An 18,709-nucleotide genomic window follows, 5' to 3' on the forward strand; every position below is an offset into this window, starting at 1 on the left:
TGAGAATAGTCTAGCTCCATCCTCTTTGGAACCACCTTCAGGTACTTGAAGGCTGCTATTAAATCCCTTCTCAGTCTTCTCATCTCCAGACTAAATAAGCACAATTCCCTCAGCCTAACCATGGCCCCAACCCTCTAACCATTTTTGTTGCCTTCTGCTGAACTCTTTTCAATTTGTTCACATCCTTTCTGCAGTGGGGGGTCCAGAACTGGATCCAGTACTCCAGATGTGGCCCCACCAGTGCCAAATAGAGAGGAATAATCCTTTCCCTCAATCTGCTGGCAATGCTCCTACTGTACTAGTGCATGGGATTTTTCTGTCCTAAATATAGGACTTCGCGTTTCTTTTTGTTGAACGTCATGAGATTTCTTTTGGTCCAATCCTCCAATTTGTCATGGTGCTTCTGAATCCTAGCCCTACCCTCCAGCCCTATTCTCCCCAGCTTGGTGTCATCTGTAAATCTGATGAGCATGTACTCCATCCCATCTTCCAGGTAGCTGATGAAGATATTGAACAAAACTGGCCCCAGGACCAACTCCTGGGGCACTTTTAGGTGAACGAGGTGAAAGATGACTTTAGCCCTTAGTCTTTTAGCTGGCAGACATAAAGGCCATATGTTGGTGACATGCACATAGGAGCACAGACTGCTGGCAGACATCAGTTCTAGCTCTGATTTAACACAGGGTCAATGCTGAGTAAGGTTAATACCATCTATGACGTTAATGACAAGGTGCCTGATTTTGCCCTTATGACCAAAGAGATGGCTGTGTGGCCATAAACACAGTCCACCCTAAACTTATCCAAGGATAACTCCTTACTCAATGGCTTTGCAGGAGGCTCAAGACACACTAGGTAATACTCAGCTATATGCTTCCTTTCATTTAAGTTGGCCAATGCAAAGGAGCAGATATGCTAAGTATCTACCTCACAGTGGGCACGTCTACACAAGGCAGTATGTCACTGTAGTGACGAGCTATATAGCCATAGCTCATTTCTATGGTGACATAATGTGGCTGGGCATGAACCATGATGCTAATGATACTGCACAGTAGCTTCTAAAAACAGCTGTGCGGCATCAGGATAGCACAGTAATGACAGTTACTGTACAGTCATTTAGTACTTGCTTGAGCAAGTACTGAATGACTGTACAGTAACAACTGCACAGTCCACCACACTTGTAGACATACCCAAGTGAAGCTCGGTTTAAAGCCAACTAACTGAAGTTCAATATAGCCAGTAGTTATCTTATTGGCAGATTTCATAGGCCAAAGTTCTGAAAGCAAAACTCATGTCACGTGTGTGTGTGTGTGTTAAGCCACGTTGGATTCAAAATGGCAGAGATGGTAGCGCTTTCTGAGGTCATGAAGCCTGCCAAGTTTCAAGGAGATAGGAGCAGGGGTTTGGGATAAACGACACCCCAAAATCTTGAAAGCAAAACTCATGTCACATGTATGTGTTGAGCCACAGTGGGGTTAAAACTGCAGGGATGGTAGCCCCTGGTGAGGCCACAAAGTCTGCCAAGCTTCAAGGAGATAAGTGCAGGGGTTTGGGGGAAACTGCACCTCATGGTGTGGACAAGCAAAACTTGTGACGTGGGTGACGCTGTGCGTGTTAAGGAGCAGCAGGATGAAAGCTGCAGGGATGCTAGCCCTTGCTAAGGCCACGAAGCCTGCCAGCTGTCAAGGAGATAGGTGCAGGGGTTTTGTCCCCGCACCTCTAGCTGCTGACAGGCAAAACCCGTGACATGAGTGCTTGTGGGACTGTGTCTGTCTTAGGACACAAGGAGGCAGGGGGAGAACTACTGCAGGCCTGGGTGCTAAGCACTGCTGTGGCCACAAAGCCTGCCAATTGTCAAGGAGATCGGTGCAGGGATTCTGGGTTCTGGGGCCCTGCACCGGTAGCTGCTGACAGGCAAAACTTGAGACATGGGTGCTTGTATAACTGTGTCTGTCTTGAGGGCCGGGGGTGGGGGGTGGTTTGAAGCTACCTCAGGCCTGGCTGCTAAGCTACTGTGCTACCGATCAATCATAATTCACTCAGGGACCAGCTCATTACACAGTAGCTAGCTAATGTAATGAGTCAATGAGCAAGGATTAACACCGACAAAACCACAGACTAAAGAGAGGAAATAATCAATACAGACAAACAACTGCCCCAAGACAGAGACGGTCGTTCCCACAAGTACCCGTCACAAGTTTTGCCTGTCAGCAGCTAGGGGTGCAGGGTCCCAGAACCCCCCTGCACCTGTCTCATTGACAGCTGTCAGGCTTCATGGCTGCAGCAGGGGCTACCATCTCTGCAGCTTTCACCCTGCTATGCCTTAACACAAAGTGTCACCTATGTCACAAGGTCTACTTGTCTGCAGCTTGAGGTGCACTTTCCCCCAAATCCCTGCACCTATCTCCTTGAAACTTGGCAGGCTTTGTGGCCTCTGTAGGGGCTACCATCCCTGCAGTTTTGACCCCACTGTGGCTTAACACATTCAAGAATTTTGGGTTCAGTTTACCCTGAACCCCTGCACCTATCTCTTTGACCCTTGGTAGGCTTCATGCTCTCAGCAGGAGATACCACCCCTGCAAGTTTCATCCAAGTCGGACAAAAACCAACAAAGTTATAGATATTTCATTGATTCCTCATTATACCCTATGGCTGAATCTCTGAATCAGCTCCAAAGCTTTGGAGCCGATTCAGCAGAATTGAAGCAGGAGAACGATTTGGAGCTCCAAATTGAATTACTGGCATCCAAATTGGCCAAATCCACACCTGATTCAAATAGTTCCCTATTCGCACAGGCCTAGTAAGTACTGGGGGGTGGGATCATGGAGCCAGCCCCTATCCCCTGCCTGTTCCCCCAGCCCCCCCACAACCCCTGCCTGCTGCACCCCCCATGACTGCCCTGCCTGTTTCAGCTCCTGGTGCTTTAAAAAAAAGCCCCAACTCACCGGGTGCTGCCAGGTGGGGGGCAATCCCCACTGCCCCCCACTGCCCCATGCTGCATGGGGGGCTCTGCCACGAGCCCCATGACGCCCACGACCCCCCCATCTCCTCCAGCCCCCACATGGGTGCCCTGCCCAACCCAACTCTGGCCCTTTAAGAAAAAAAACAAGAAAAACCCCAGGACTTACTGCTCCTGCAGCAGCCTGGGGTCTTTGGGGGCTCATGCAGAGTCCCCCAAGTGGTGTGGGGCAGTTGGGGGCAGCAGGGATTGCCCCCACTGGCAGGAATGGTGAGTCTAATGTTCTTCTCAGTTTTTTTTTCTTAAAGGGCTGGAACTCAGTGGGCTGGGAGAGTGGGGGGAGGGGCAGGGGCTCATGCAGAGCCCCCCATGCGGCATGGAGCAGTAGGGGGAAGTGAGGATTGCCCCCCCCCACCTGGCAGCACACTGTTAGTCGGGGCTTTTGATTTTTCCAAGTGCCAGGAGCTGGGGTAGATGGGGCAGCCATTGCTCGGCTGGGAGAGTAGGTAGGGGGTGGGCCTGGTTGATTCGGAGATTCACCCAGATTGATTTGGGACAGTGATTAGAATCACTGAATTGAATCACTGTCCCCTGAGTCGGCCAAAGCTGAATCTGAAGCAAATACTAGCCACTTTGCACAGGCCTACTGGGAAGTAGTAATGAGCTACTACGCAGTAGCATCGGGAAGAAACAATGCAGCAATGGTACTGTGCAGTAACACCAGTTATTGCATAGTCATTTATAACTTGCCATGCAAGTATGTAAGTACTGTACTAAATGACTGCATAGTAACAACTGTACAGTATGCCACACATGTAGATGTGGCTTATGTGATGTGGAACTAGGCTATGTAGGCTATTCAAACTTATCGTGGGAGAACATTATTCATCAATATTCCTGTTTGTCAGTTATTTATTGCCAAGTGCAAGGAAATGCATTGGGTAAACAGTCAATTATGTTTGTATATAGAAGAATATTTCAAGGGTACACAAGACCATGGGACAGGAGTTTGTTTTAAGGATGATAAAAATAAATAAGCTGAGCAGAACTATGACTAAAACTGGTCACCATTATTTGTAGCTGGTAATTTATCCAGTTAATTTGGCATATTTTTCTGCTTGTGAAGAAAAATAGATTGCTTTCAGAAAGCAGTCATTATTCCTGATTGTTCATCAAATTATTTATACAAATAATAGTCTGACCTTGGGGCATATACCAACTATTATTCCAAATCAGGATTTATGAATAAAGGTGAATGACTGATTTCTAAAGTGAAATGGTATTTGTGCTCTTCTTTGACTGACCTAAGGTTTGACCTAAGCACTGGGCTTTGATTTTCTCATCGAAAGTGTTGTTTGGGGAAGGAATGAAGCACTATTTGACAATGAGCAGACCGTGGCATTGTAGGCCACATTACATCTCTTCCTTCCTGCAGAAGAAAAAACGAGCACTACATTTGGTTACAAACAGGGGCTTCAGATTTTAAAATAGCCAATTTCCTTCCTGACTGAGAAAGAAAGACAGAAACTAGATTCATCAACTGCTTTTCAGCCTTTGCATTCATTTTTCTGTTATCACACTGATACCCAGTATCTCTATCTAGATGGATTACAATCCATTTTATAAAACTTCATCCTCGTATTTTTCTAGCTCATTGAGTGCTCAAGTGCCATTCCCATGGGCAGGAGTACGCAGGTAAAATATACAACTACAATAACTACTTACAATAACTGCGTACATCAAGGCAGTGGATTTTAATCTACTACAATTCTTTTTATCTATCATGTTTTCATTCATGTTCATTCGCATTTGTAAGAGGTGTGTTTGGGTGACCTTACCTGCCTTGATGGTATAATGGGATTAGTGCTAGGTCTATCACTACTATTCTGTCAATCCATGGAACAATTTAATTATGATTTATTCTTCTTCAACTGCCCAACTGCTCTGTGAACCAGTAGCTTAGGGGTTAAACTGATGATTCCAGCTCTCACTACACTGTTTATTCAAATGTACTTGCAGGTGCAGCTGTTAAACCTCACCCCAGAGATTTCAGGTTGAAGTTTCTGATAGGACATACCCTGCCCACTCTTGTTCCTTATGTTCTCCAGCTTTCCTTTTCACCCACTATAGTTTCCAGTTTCTGAACCTTCCCCCTCCCCATTATTTACCATACCCAAATCAGTTGCTCAGTAGTGCTGCTCAGTCAGAAGGTGAGGATGAAAGAGTCCTCTCACCAGTTTCCTCTTTTACTGACAAAGCAGCTCCATCCCACACTTGGATTACTGACTCATTTCGAGTGGCCCCACTGCTTATAAGCAGGAGCTCAGCACTTTCACTCCAAAATGAAGACAGCTGTCATGGGCTCATAAGGCGGAAACACAGCTTATTGCTTGAGCTAATATAATACTTTATAGGATTTCTCCATTGGTGAAGCATTCAAGAACAGCTTCCCTATAAGCCACTGAAGCCAGATTTTAATTTCTTCCTTATAGATCCATCTATGGAGCACCATGCTCCCAACCTGGTAACCCGTCCCCCTCAGTGGTGTAACAACAGCTGGGGTGGGGGTGGGGGGACACGTCCCTGGTGCTGGCCTGGGTGGGTGCTGGCCGGGTCCTACTGGGGGTACTCAGTCCTCTGATGGCATTTCTGGTTTTGCGACTGGCACTTTCTGGACTCAGCAATTGGCCACCGGGGGACCTCCCCCATCCTGCTCGGTGATTGGCCATGGTAGTTGTGCAAAAGGGTTGTTAACAAAGTTTTTTTTTAACAAAGGGGATTGACTTTGAATCTATAAGAAATTAAAATGGATGTAATGGGTTCTGTTTTGACCATCCTAGACAAGTATATGATTAATCTACTTTAAAAAAAACCTTGTTAACAACCCTTTTGCACAACTACCAGGCACAATACTCAAAAGGCACAATACTTAAAATATCAAAAACACCCTAACTTGCCCCAGGTAAAGCAAGGGGACAAGGGCACTATCAATATCCTGCCACTGCAAGGACGGGAGGTAGTTTGTTACAATATGCTCAGGAGAGCCAAGCAAGAGGACCATGCCTCCCCAGTACAAAGGAAGGCAACCTCCCCTCCCTTATACACAGTCCAGGTACATTTGATTGTGATATAAAAAAATGTTCCCAGTCCCAAGTGTGACCATTAGTTTGACCCTGAGCAGAGGAGCAAGACCCTCTATCCAGGAACCTCTGGGTTTTTTAAGTCCCAGCAGGAACTTCAGCATACCCCAGTCAAAATCCCCAGCCAACACCCAATGTGTCTGAGAAAGGCAAAAAGAACCCATTACATCCATAGAAACAGGAGCGGGCTAGGGAAGAAATCCTTCCCAGTCTCATGTAGTGAGTAGCAAAGCCCAGAAGCACTGAAGGTAACTTTGATCCGCTGCCTGCCTGGGTTGGATTTAAAATACCACATCCGAAGTTCAAACTTTTTTGCCTTGAGGAAGGCCTCTGCTGTAAAGTGAGAGCCCAGTGTTTATGTCCTGTGGCAGTCTGGCCTGACCTAAAATGTAAAATGGATACCTATCAGGAAAGATCTTTCAATGTTTAAAAGTGTCATGATGTACAAAATGAAAGGTATAACAGTTGCACAGCTAAATTAATTGCAGCAAATTTCTAGTCCTGCTACCAATCCCTGTTAAGTTCTGTCCAGTTTGATTTGACTTAATTTGTATTAGTTCAAAGGGGATTTTCCAAAGCAAAAGGAATTTTATCAGACAGAAAGGGTATTTCCTGCTCTGTGCATGCTTTCTTTTCACAATGTTAGAGAGAGAGCTCTCTGATTTTGTCAACAATAATACCACTCCCACCTGCAGACAGTTCTGTAACGTGCCTAATTCCTGCTGTGTTCTGAAAGCAACCACTGTGCTCCTTCTTTCTTTATTAGATTTATATGCCAACCTTCCGCAAAAGGGCTCAGCGTGGCTAATAATGAAAGAGAAAATAGCTTACAAAACCCCTCTTTCTTCCAGCTATGCTGATCTCAGATTGTTTACGCTTAGATGGACTACAGCTGCACACCCAGTTCCTCCTCCTCCTCGTCAGCCTGCACCGTGGTTCACTTTGCAGCTGGCTCAGCATCACCCTTGAAGTTGGCATTGGTGCTGGAGTAGGAACGTTTACAGATATGCTTGGACTTGCAGCAATGGGAACTGTTGCCAAAAGCCTGAGTGAAGGTGGCCCAGCCTCTTCTTGCTGCTTGTGGGAGCTCAGTTCCTGTTTGGTCATAGCCTCACATCACTGAAGTGAGAAGTAGACAGGAAAAGTCCTGTTTCAGGGAAAGTCACTTGAATCTATGCTTCCTTTCTCCACCCTCATAATCTGGCTGTCCCTCACAGATTTTTGAAGGCTCTTTCCCTGCTTCAGTTCTATGTCATTATCTTGCCACTTTTGTACACACTTGCCAGATCACTGACTTCCTGATGGCTGCTAAAGAAACTTGAAAAGCTACATGAAAAACTTGGGTTAGAAAGAAATCATCTACTAGCAAGGGCTTGATTCTCCACTATTCAAGTCTATTGAACTTTTTCCATTGATTTATATGAGAGCAGGACCAAGTCTCAAGACCTCAGAAGCTATTTTGAAGACAGTTATTTGAATCTATGCTTCTTTTCCTCATCCTAAAATTCAACAAGATTTAGATAGAAACTTTGATTTTGTTCCATGGGCTGGGGAGAGATGTGAAAGAAATGACTGGGCTGACAAAGTTTTGCAAATGGAATAAGAATCACAGAATCACAGAATCATAGAGAAGTGGGACTGGAAGGGACTTCCAGAGGTCATCTAGTCCAACCCCTGTATAAACAACCGTGTTTTGTCAAAACCAGATGCTTAAGTTTAGAGGACCGCTCTTCTACTTGCCAGTTCTTAAGGCCTGCCAGTTTGACCTGGCAAGCAGCTGCTACACCCTCTGTCTCACCTGCCATGTCTGGATCTTTATATGAAGAAGCAAGGATCCTTGATATTATTCACTTGCAACTGCTGGCGTCATGTTGTTCCTTGGGACTCCACCTCCCCTTTCACCCTGTCCTTGCACCAACCTGATCTTGCAATTTTACTCAGGTCATCTGTTGTCAGAATACGAGGTATTCCTGCCCTCACAATTGGTTCAAATTATGCCAAAAGCAGTCAATAGCCCTTCTTAACTCAGTTCTTGGGGCTTAGGTAAGATATATTCAACTGGGCTAAGCCCAATAATTCCTTTTTTACTTTTCCTCTTCCGAAAAGTCTTGGGGACACTTTTGTCTTTGGGCCTCTGGGGTTTTACCCCCCTCCCAATGGAATCAACTCACAGTTTGCCATACTGTTCCCTCTAGCGAAGCCTCTTGGCTCTCCTGCTGCTGGCCATTGGACCACTGCTGCTGGCTTGCTGGTTGCACGCTGACAACAAGACTTCTCTGAGTCTCTGGTCAGAAAGGCAGCTGTCACCCTTCTCACTTTGCCACTGCCGGGGCAGGCTCAGGTCAGAGCTGGATCTTCTGCAGCTGTGCTCTCTTCTGTCCAACTCCCTGTCCCTGGCTGGGATGGGGCATGTCTTTATGATGTGATCAGCTGTGTGCCAGCCAATCCATATGTGGCATGAGTTGATGAAATGTGGTAGCTGCGGCACCAGGGATTCGCCAGACCGTGCCACCCATGTCTCTCCAGGTAAGTTGTTGTTCCTGGGCGGGAGGATCATCCCTATCCAAACCATCCTATGCAAATCCATTGTTAGCAAAACTACATAGTCAACACTGAAAGAACCCTGAATTTATAAATTTTCCATGTATAGAATCCAATTATTGGGGGCTTGTTTTAAATTCAGGGTTGTCTTGGATTTGGGTAAATGTAGTAGACCTCCTACCATTTTCCCAACCTTGTCCTTCCAAAACAAGGTTAACCCTCCGTGTTGACATTCCAGTCATAACAACTGTCCCACAAGGTCTCTGTGACATCAGTCAATTCATAGTGCTTTTCACAGGCTATGCATGACTTGCAGCTTATCTTGTTTGTTCCCCATATTTGTCACATTTCTATACATACATCAGACATATTTTGCCTGCCAACCTACTCATTTCCCTTTTGCATTGCTTGTTGCTGTCCTGCCCTCTCTGGCCCTATCCCAGAGTTGAGCTCCATCTTCCCATCCTTCCCCCCCTGGATTGTTTGCTTTGTTGCTTGAGGGTTTTGTTTCCCACCCCACATGGACCCTAGTTTAAAGCCCTTCTTACTAGGTTGGCCAGGTGATGCCCAAAGATGGTGAGATGAATCCCATTTCTTGATAGCAGTCCTCCACCCCAGAAGATCCACCTGTTATTGAAGAATCCAAAGCCTTCATGTTCACAGCACCACCTTAACTATGCATTTATTACTTCCGTGATATAATAATTCCTTCTGGGCCCTTGCCTTCTACAGGGAGGACTGATAAGAATATCCCTTGAAAATTAATGAAAATTGATTATTTTTTCTTGGCCTACCTCTTTTCAAGGAGAATGAATCACCATCGACAGATGAGAGAAGGGACTCTAGAACACCTTGCTTTTCAGCTCCTATATTAGGACCTTAAATAGATCTAGGCTGATTACCATATCCTATCATTTCCTTTTAGACCAATCCATCTCAGTCACGGACCCCAAACAGCTTCAAGGTGAGGATAATAGCTTATGGCAAATATTAGAAGTGCTAAAGTGAGTTAAATTATAATGTTACCTGCAACAAAAAATACGAAAACTAAAAGCAGGAAACCTGCTTGCTCACTGACAAGCTAATTAATAGAGGAAGGGAATTTCCACATGAATTGATAGGGATATTTCCAAAGAAAAAGAGATTAGCTATTGTAGTTCCAATAATAGAACTAAAATGGGTTTTTCAGCTCCATGTACTTTGATCTCATACAGAGAACAGCCTTTCCAGCTCTGGTGAATAAAATTGGGTTTGATACCATCTCCTGTCAGTGACATACAGAGGCCAAAAAACATGAAGAGTAGGAGTGGGTAAATACTTCCCTAAGTGAGAGAGCTAGTCCCAGAAGTGGAGGGGTCATTGTGTAATTCTTAGGTTTTATAACAGGGTGATAAGTCCCCTTAAAAAGGGGCAGCCAACCCTGTTAAGAATGTTTCACTGTGGGGTATTCTGCTAATCAGGGACTGTCTCACTGGGAGCTTTAAAACCCCAGAGGAGAACAGAAAGGAGCAAGCTGTGGTGGGGAAACAGCTTTGAAAGAGGAGAAAGGAGTCTGTCTACTCTGCTTGGGGAAAAGCCAGAGTGGAAAACGGCTCTGCTCCAAATATCCAGAGAGGGTGGGGGATTTGGGTTTATTTTGTTTGTGTTATTAGAGACTGAAGTCTGTTTGTTGGGAACTGAACTGCCTGAGGAACTAACAGCTGAGCTAACTGACCTGCAAAAGGCAACAGAATAAAGAACCTGCTTCCAGGTCTGCTCTCCAGATCAAACATGTTGTGTTCATATAAATCAAAAGCTGTTTTGTCCAAGTGCCCTCACTGCAAACTGCATGTGTACTCCTTTCTACTGGAAATAAAGACTCTGCTGTTGGTATCTAGGGATTCAAATCCAGCTTGTTTGCCCATTGAGTCAGCAAACAATACAGTACATAAAAAGCTGGTTAGTTTAAAGTTAGTTGGATGGCACAGAGAGAGCTAAACTGAGCTGAAAGGGACATTTTTAGTTACTTTTCATACTTTGAGTCATGGGACTTCAGAACTGTTTCATGAGCTTCCAACCCAATGTACAAGGGAGAAAAGTACAGGTTCATTTTGAAAACAGGGGTGCTTCTTTGTGTGCCTAGTTTGTCAGACACAGAACATGGCCAATGCTGTATTTAGGACTGGTGCCTTCTGTGCTTCCCTCTCTATGGAGGCTGTAACACCACACTGCAGAGTAGGAATGAATCAGGTATTTTAAAATGGCTTAATATAATTCTCTAAAGCCACATCTGCAAGGTAAACTGGTAGTAGTTCACTTAAACATGCCATACTGCTCTGTACAGGTAAAATGTCCTGAATCAGAAGCCACCTGAGCAGTGCTGCAGGCAGACTGATTAGCACTGCTAAGTGACAGCATCACTTCTAACACGCCCATTAACAAGTTTGCATGGAAGCACTGACACTGTTTCTGGTTTAAAAGGTGGTCTGCATGAAGCAGTACAGAGTATGTGAAGGTGTGTGGGTAAATTTACCATACTAGCATAGTTTAAGGCGAGGCCAGTGAAAAAGTAGATTCTACCAGACAGTGCACTTGACTGGGTTCTGTTCCTCATTCTCCCACCACTGGCCATCTGGATGGCAGATCACCCAGTCTTCTTGCACCTTTGTTTCCCCATCTGTAAAGTGGGGATAATTATACTGGCCTTCTTTGTAAAACACTTTGAAAACTGCTGTTGGAAAAAGCTAGGGATTATTACTGTTAATGACACTGGCATGAGCATTTCTGCCCCTTGGTTACTTCTAGTGAAGACCAGAGTATAGGCCCACACATATTAGGAAAGTCTATTTTCTGCATATGTGTATATATATACACATACATCTATATATTCATTAGAGGTGCACCAATAGAGATTTTTCTGGGCTGATACCAATAACCAATTTTTAACAAGCCATATCGGCCAATACTGATCCAATTGCCAATATGTGGCCTGGCACTTTGGACCGCAGTGTCTGGCTGGTAAGTCTGTTGTGGGGGAAGGGATGGGGGAAGGGAAGAGGCATGGTGGGGCAGACTGAGGCCCCCAGAGGGAGGGAAGTGGTGGAGCTGGGGCAGAGGCAGGCACTCCATAGGCAAGGCAGGGCACAGGATGGAGCTGTGAGCACCTTGTATGCTGGGGGGGCGGGGGGGCAGCTCCCACTGCCATGCGCACCCGAGGAGGCATGAGGGGCATGAGCCCCTGGATCTATGTGCAGGGCAAGCTGCTGCTGTGGGCTGGGGCCGGGGCTGCACTGGGCTCTTCCCGGTGGCAGGGCCCCAGTCTGCAGGCTCTTCCTCCACACAGATCCGGGGGTACATGTCCCCTATGCCCTCCATGGGTGTGTGCAGTGGTAGGAGCTGTACCCCCTGCACATGAGCCATGCCACGCCCTGCCCTGGCTTTGCAGGGCCTCCCCTGCCCCAGTCCCAGCCCCACTCCCTCATCATGGGGCCTTAATCTGCTCCGCCATGCCCCTTCCCTCCCCACACAACAGACTTACCAGCAAGATCCAGCTGCTCTCCACACTGCTGAGCTGTGTTCCTAGCCACCCGCGTGTTCTGCTGTGGCTGCATGCATGCATGGGGCATTTATTGGCAACATTATCAGCCACATCAGCCAAAAAAAGCCGATTGCTGATACTATCAATTTTCCTTATATCGGTGCCAATCTGATATGGGACCAAATGTATCAGTGCACCTCTAATATTCATATATTTACATGTTTATACTAGCCAATTGCCCAACAAGAATGATGAGGGGGGAAGCGGGCAGGGAGGAAGCCCTGTGCCCACACCATCCAGGCCTGCTCCCCACTTCTCTCCTGCTGCTTGAGGTCCAGGCCCACTCCACTGCTCCCCACCACAGTGGCGGGGGGAAGGGAGGAGCAGGCCCAGTCCTGATGTAGAGGAGGACCAGGCCTGAGAGTGGGGAGAAGCCAGGTCACTGAAGTAGGAGGGGTGAGCTGTGGGCCTGGGCCAACCTGGCGGTGGTGGGTGGATGGGGGCAGTGGGCTTGGGACCGACATGGAGGAGGGAGGGGTGAGGAAGCAATGGGCCCAGGCCCAAGCATGGGCAGAGGCCCGCTCCTTCCCTCCCTGCTCCCCCTCTCCACTGCAGTGGTTCGGCTTCTCCCCCTGCTCGGGCTCGCTGCCTCTCTCCCCTGCATCAGGCCTGGGCACAGGCCCTCTTCCCCTGCCCTCACTGCTACTGCCACTGCCACAGTGTACCCACTCCTCCCCGCCCCACGTCGGGCCCACTTCTCCCCCCATCACCGCTGTGTCAGCCCATGTTGACCCTGCAGGTGGTGACAATGGAAGCAGGGATAGGTGGGCCAAGGCCAGTGCCAGTGTCCTCGCCCCCACTCCCCGTGGCATCCCTACCTCTCTCCCCCTCGCACCGCTGCTACCTCCAAGACACAAGTGGGGTGGAGGGTGAGGCAAGTTCCAGTGGTCAACCCCCCATCATCACCACCTGTAGGGAGCAGGGGCCATTCTGTCTCCTCCACTGCCGCCGGCTCCAGGGAGCAGGGCAGGGGGGTGGGGACAAGGCCAACTGTGCTGGCCTTGCCCCGCCCCCACTCCATCCCCTCTGTCCTCACCATCATGGTGGCATGCTGCCACCTGTCCAAACATTTCTTCTCTCTCTGATCGGCTGCTTGTCAGAACAAGAATAAAACATTATGAACAGACAGACAGATGAAGGCTTTTCTAAAGTTAGAATTAGGGGATAAGAATTCCGTAATGAAAAGCCTCCCATCAATGAACAATCCCTGATACAAATTGGTCCACTACGTCACCAGAAGATCCAGTCAACATTTTGTCCCAAAAGTGGCGTTCATTTTTTAATACTACTATTGAAATATTTATTTATTTTAATAACCTTATATGTTTCCTTTTTGTTTTTCTCTTTCTTTTTTCTTCAATTATTTTAAAAAACATTTTTAAATGACTGATTGAGGGGGGAAGAAACCTTTAAAAAAAAGCAGAGACTATGAAAATAAATGAAAAACCTTATTTAAAAAATTCTCAAAAATGCAGAGAAATAAATGGTTATTTTCAAGCAACGTGCCATAAAACAACTTTGAAATTATTCGTTCATAATTTTTTAATTTTTCAACTAGCTCCACTTACTGGTTGTCAGCGTCCTTTTTCCCTAGTGTAACACAGAACAGATCATGAGACAAGTTAACTTACATAGTAAGATGCTTCAGTTTTCATGACGTCTCTCTTCAGGGGTGAAAGTATGATACAGGCACATTCTCACTGCAGCCAAAGATGTTCAGCACCAGTACATTTGGGGCATGTAAATCACGTGTGATAGGGTGGTCTATAATTATAAAATGGTATTTAAGGGTTTGTTTTTTTTTCTTTCCCTTAAAGATTCAGGCCGTTTTGTTATTCTGGGTTTTCTAACTGTGTACAGTAGGAGGGGGTGAGTGAATGAGATATACTTTAGATTAGGGGTTCACAACCTTGTAGGACTGGTGGGCCAAAATAGTGCAGCGCACTTTGAAGATTGCCCTTTGTTCCCCTTCCAGGCACCATGCTCCCAACCTGGTAACCCGTCCCCCTCAGTGGTGTAACAACAGCTGGGGTGGGGAAGGGGGGGCACGTCCCTGGGTGCTGGCCTGGGTGGGTGCTGGCCGGGCCCTACTGGGGGTACTCAGTCCTCTGATGGCATTTCTGGTTTTGCGACTGGCACTTTCTGGGCTCAGCAGTTGGCCACGGGGGGACCTCCCCCGTCCTGCTCGGTGATTGGCCATGGGTGGGGGAGGCACAAATGCAAGTATTGGGCCCCAGGTGCCGGAGACCCACGGTACACCACTGCCACCAAAGTTCTGCCACCATCCCCTGCCACTGAATTGCCACTAATGTCCTGGCTTTGCCAGCCAGATGACATTTCTTAGGGGTCAAATCTAGCCTGCAGGCGGTAAATTGCCAACCCTTGCTTTAGATTAAAGATAGATTACTTAATACCTTAGATTGAGTATACATACAAACATGTATTCATACTTAATGTAAACGGTACCTTTATAAAATTGTGCAAAGGATAAATTAATATAGTGTATTATATTGTATTATAGTGCAATGGTAAGACGATACAATACAATATAGAAAAGTAGAAAGATAGAAATGTAGGCCTGGAAGGGACCTCCAGATGTCATCTAGTCCTATATAAAGTGTATATCTACATACTTTATGTCTACACACTTAATGTGTTTGTATGTGTTTACGTACATTATATATAATGCACACAGTATATATATAATACATGTATGCATGCTGTCTAGAATATAAAGTGTATATGCAAATGTATTTCTAATGTGTGAAAACTTATACATCGCACAATAGAAATACATTTATTCATCCTTTAAGTTCTGTCTATTATATATTTTTCTACATCCCAAATTGGCTAATTCCTGATTCCTAATGCTTCTGAAGCAGCCAATGCAGCTCAGTAACAACATATATTTCAGTGGAAATGCAAACTGTGAATTAAGAAACATTTTTACCGTGGATGGGCTCAGCAAGTCTAGAGATGTATTTAAAGCAAGTGCCTCTAGAAGCATTTTAAAATAATCTATTAACATCAGCCTCAGAGTTTATCAGATCTCACAAGCTAAATGTGACCAGGCATGGGATGGGAAACCTCAAAGGAAAGGCACAAAACAACACAGAAAATGATGTTAGTCATTCAAAAGTAATTAGGGCTTCTTCTGAATCAGCAGTACGCTCTTAGTCTTACCCTACTATGAAGCTGGTGGAAGCCTACTTGACCAGCTGGCTCTGGGTGGAGGAGGTGGATAGGGATTCTGCTTTATAGTGATCTTCCAAAATCCCATGGCAATTTGAGTAATAGGGCTGGTGTCCTGGTCAAGTTGCACAGGGGTCGTTACAGTCTACCTTCTGAAACTTTTCCTGTAATTTTAACCAGATCCAGCATTTTATTTTACTTCCTGTGCCATGGCTGGGTACTGCTAAGCTAAACAGCTATACACTGTTAAATACGGGTCAGAGTCAAGTTGATGCATTGCATAAAATTATTCTATATTGTCAAAATGGTTTGTGAATTTGTAAGGCACTGACCAATTAATTGGCAGGGGTGCAGAGATCAATCCCATTCTGATAATGCTACACCTAGAACAGTATGGTTATAGGGCGTATGACTGTATGGCAGGAGATTTAGCTTCCAGTTCAAGGTCAACAGCAAGGTGCTCCCCCCTCAGGCTGATGATTATGATAAAGAATCCTTCCTTTCTGCAAATCATCAACTCCTGGCTGGGAAATAGCCTTATACTATAAAATTGTCTGAATTAATGGCATAACTGTAGGAAAGATATACAATTGATTTAAATTGCTTAATTTGTTTACTCTGTCTGTGCTCCTACGCCTATCTCATTGCCTTTCTACTGAACATCGTTACTGAGAAGAATAATTAATTTTCAGTGGCAAATATGTGGGGAAAGCAAATTATGTGCTTATAATCATACCTATTCACACAAGAAGCCCCATCCCACAATTATGTTCATCTCATCGATTCAGAGACAAGGAAACAGAGACTAGAACCAGTCTTGCAAGATCAGGGTCCTCATAAGTGATATATGAGCAACAGATATATGAGGAACCCGTCAGAACAGCTAGATTTTCATAGAGCAAATATCCACCTGGAACTGATTGTAATTTGTTACAGATAAGAGTTATTCAGCTTCTAAATCTCAAAGACATGATTTGAGCAAATGGTAATCTGAGCACACTGATAATTTGCAAGTTGAGAGACAAAAGAGGCAAAGTTATCACATAAGTTTATGAATTATTAGTGTGCATGTGTAAATGTAGTTCTGTTCTAATCTTGTAAACATAAATCATCAATTAACATTGTTAAAAGTCTAGCTCATTACAGCTGAGACCTGATCAAATCTCTTAAATGTTCAAATAAATGCTTCCATGAAAGTAGCACAGTGCAGCTCCACAGAACTAAAGCCTACATGCTGGTCCTATTAAAATAATATCGAGGCTGGGGACATTACCTCCTTTGTTCTCTTCGAGAAGTTGCTTCTAATAGTACTTTAAAACAACAGACAATTTATCCTACCACCTAGGTGAACAAAAGGAAAATGATCTAGTAAAGGGAAATGATCAGAAATGGTAAACTGAAGAAACCTATGAGCAACAGCTCATCCCCATCTCCCACTGCCCCATGACTACCAGGTCCAACAGGAGAAACCTGAATCTGAATCTGACGATTCGATGCTGATTCGGAGAATCAGCGATTTGGACATAGACACGGCTTTAAATGTTTTTTCTACATACCTTGAGGTACCAGCATGGCTTGTGAACACTGCCCCACAGGAGCATGGGGAGGCCTCCTGTGTGCTCGACAGCAAACCTGGAAGTGGACCAGAAGTCCCCCCCACAGCCTCCACCTTGGCCCAGGAGGCACCAGTCCCCACTAGAAGTACTTCTGTTCCACTTCCAGGTCTGCTGCCGAGCGTGCTGGGGAGCCCCCCATGCTCCTGTGGTTCACCCCATGCTCCCCAGCATCACAGTGTTCACAAGCCCCTGCTACCTAGAGATATGTAGAAAAAATATATAAAGCTGTTTATGTCCGAATCACTGAATCTCTCTGAATTGATTTGGAGGATTCCAATTCGATTTGGAGAGATTAAAGGGTCCTCTGATTCGATTTGGATTTGGAGATTCGGCCAAATCTCCACCAAATCAAATCAGGGACTGAAGCTTCCCACATCCCCAGTATATATTAACAAATTACTTCCCTGTTGTTATAGTAGCAGGACACTGTCTCTCCAGCTTGTACATGCAGTAGAGGTATAGCAAATTCATTCAGCTGCATTTAGCACAGCTATTACTGTAGTCAGTGCTATCTTCCCAGGCAGAAGAGAGAGAGAGAGAGAGTTGGCCCAGCAGCCCTGTGACATGGGCTCCCTGGCAGCCTCCCCAGGGTTGCATTGGCTCCTCCCGGCATGCCCCAGATAAGCTACCGGGTACGGCACTGTGTCTGCTGTGAGAGAAACTCCTCGTGTGTGTGGGGGAAGCACCATTCCACTTGTCCCGCACTCCCCAGATGCACTGCTAGGAGTGGGGCTGCTGCTGTGCCTGGGCAGGGGCAGTGCAGGGTTGTTGCTGCAGTGGCTCCAAGGAGGAGGGGGAGAGATTCTGGTGCCCCCTTGTAGTCAGCCCCTAAGGCTGGTGCCCCCCTCACCCTAACCTAGTTACACTACTGACTGTTGTAAGGTGTTCTTGGTGTTCCTGACTGTTGTGTGCGAGGGGATGACGTGGTGATTTGGGAGAATCCTTGCTTAAATGGCTGTCTGCAAACACAGGGGGCTGGATTTGATGGCCCAGGATCTCCCTTCCACTCAGGTGGTCTTTGCATATACATGTTACTCTAATTGCCACCTAAAGGGAAAACACCCCTGCAGTACCAGGGTGTGGACAGAGGTAGCACTGAAACGTTAACCATGTGTAACCATTTTTGAAACATTTAAAAAATGTAGCAGCTCTGGGACCTGGCAGATGGACACCATCCAAGCATCCCAGGCTACGCAGCAATCTACAGAGCTGCTGCTTGCAGCCGGGGTACTGGAGAAAGTGCCCATCTCCACATGCCCTGTAAGGGCCTGGTCTCTGAAGGTTCATGAGGACTGCAGATGGCAGAGGAAAGTATTGACTGACTGGCCTCCAAGGAGACCCCCAAACCACACCTGACACCCCCACCCTCTGCTATGTTGTGCTGGAGTGCCCAGTCTGCTTTACTCTGGAGCCCAGAGAGTGCAGGATAGAGCCTTACGAGGTCATCACCATCCATATTATGTGCATGAAACTACATGCAGATCATTGGGGGGCGGGGGACAGCAGGAAAAAGGGGATACAAGGTTTATCACGGCACCCATCGGGGTAACTAGACGCAATGGCCACAAACTGAAGGAGAGCAAATTTAGATTGGGCATCAGGAAAAAAATATTTACAGTGAGGGCTGCCAAAATATGGAATACGCTTCCAAGGCAGGTGGTGCTGTCCCCTTCCTTAGAGGTATTTA

Source organism: Crocodylus siamensis, chromosome 8 (assembly GCF_052110815.1).
Source record: "Crocodylus siamensis isolate JL-2025a chromosome 8, ASM5211081v1, whole genome shotgun sequence".
Lineage (NCBI taxonomy): Eukaryota > Metazoa > Chordata > Crocodylia > Crocodylidae > Crocodylus > Crocodylus siamensis.